Here is a 1,431-nt window from a genome sequence, read left to right as displayed (position 1 = left end):
AAGTTTTAAATTTCTGTCCAGGTACTCTGGAAATGCAATCTATTTTTTTCTTACTGGCATAACTCTATAAAACTTAAATGAGTATTGTATTACTCTACCTTAACTTTGCTTTGCAAACTGCAGTTTAAAAATGCTAATTTGCATAGGGATCATCATGTTGTTGTTGTTTTTTTTTAATTTTTCTCTTCTGACTTGATAGAAGTCCTAGGACAGTAATGGGGAATTACACAAGAGTGACTGTGTTTGTCCTGGCAGGTTTGACCGATGACCCACAACTGAAAGTTGTGTTATTTATCTTTCTCCTTCTCACCTACTTGCTCAGCATCACTGGCAATCTAATCATCATCACACTCACTCTGATGGACACTCACCTCAAGACTCCCATGTATTTTTTCCTTAGGAATTTTTCCCTCTTAGAAATCTCTTATACTACTACATGCATCCCTAAATTACTAGTTATGATGGCAAACTGGGGACAAAACCATTTCCTATAACTGCTGTGTAGTACAATTGTTTTTTGCCTGCCTTCTCGGAGCATCTGAATTTTACCTGCTGGCTGCCATTTCCTATGACCGCTATGTTGCCATCTGTAAGCCCCTGCACTACATAACCATCATGAACAGCAAAGTCTGCACACAGCTGGTTCTCAGTTGTTGGTTCTCTGGGTTTTTTACCATCTTTCCACCTCTTATCGTGGGTCTAAACCTTTACTTTTGTGCCTCCAACGTTATTGATCATTTCTATTGTGACACTACTCCCCTGCTGCAGATCGCCTGCTCAGATACAAGGCTCATCGAGACAATGGGTTTCCTCTCAGCTTCTATGACACTTGTGGTCACGTTGGTAATGGTGATAATATCATACACCTACATTGCATTGATGATTCTAAAAATCCCTTCAGCTCATCAGAGGAGAAAGGCATTTTCCACATGTTCTTCCCACATGATTGTGATCTCCCTCTCTTATGGCAGCTGCATCTTCATGTATGTTAAACCCTCAGTCCAGCAAAGAATTTCTTTTTCTAAGGGAATTGCAGTGCTCAATATCTCAGTTGCTCCACTTTTGAACCCTTTCATCTATACCCTAAGGAACCAACAAGTGAAAAAAGCCTTTGTGCATATGTTACAAAGGATTGCCTCTTTGTCAAAAGAATGAATGTTCTGTTGCATATAGAAAGGATATGGAAAAGAGGTCCTAAATAATAACAATTTTTTAGAAGCTTCCAGTACATAGCTTGTATCATTTTTTTCTTCTTCCATTTCTTTGACATCCGATTTGTCTCTTTTCATGCTTTATTTTTCAAGTCTTTGTTCCAAAGAAATTTTCCTTTTCATCTCCTTTAGATATTCCTTTTCTCATTTCACTTCCTACCCTTAGATATCTGGAGGAAATGAACCTAAGTTCTTCAATCTGTCTCTTCTATCTTTGGGT

General features: G+C 38.3%; 1 pseudogene; it reads left to right on the top strand.

The window, feature by feature from the left end:
* Positions 1–215: 215 nt before the first annotated feature.
* Positions 216–1,155, top strand: LOC119543309 (annotated as a pseudogene).
* The last annotated feature ends 276 nt before the right edge of the window (positions 1,156–1,431 follow it).

This window comes from Choloepus didactylus, chromosome 8 (genome assembly GCF_015220235.1).
Source record: "Choloepus didactylus isolate mChoDid1 chromosome 8, mChoDid1.pri, whole genome shotgun sequence".
NCBI classification, from domain to species: domain Eukaryota; kingdom Metazoa; phylum Chordata; class Mammalia; order Pilosa; family Megalonychidae; genus Choloepus; species Choloepus didactylus.
The sequence above is the reverse complement of the archived record's forward strand: the minus strand, read 5'-3'. Positions and strand labels throughout refer to the sequence as shown.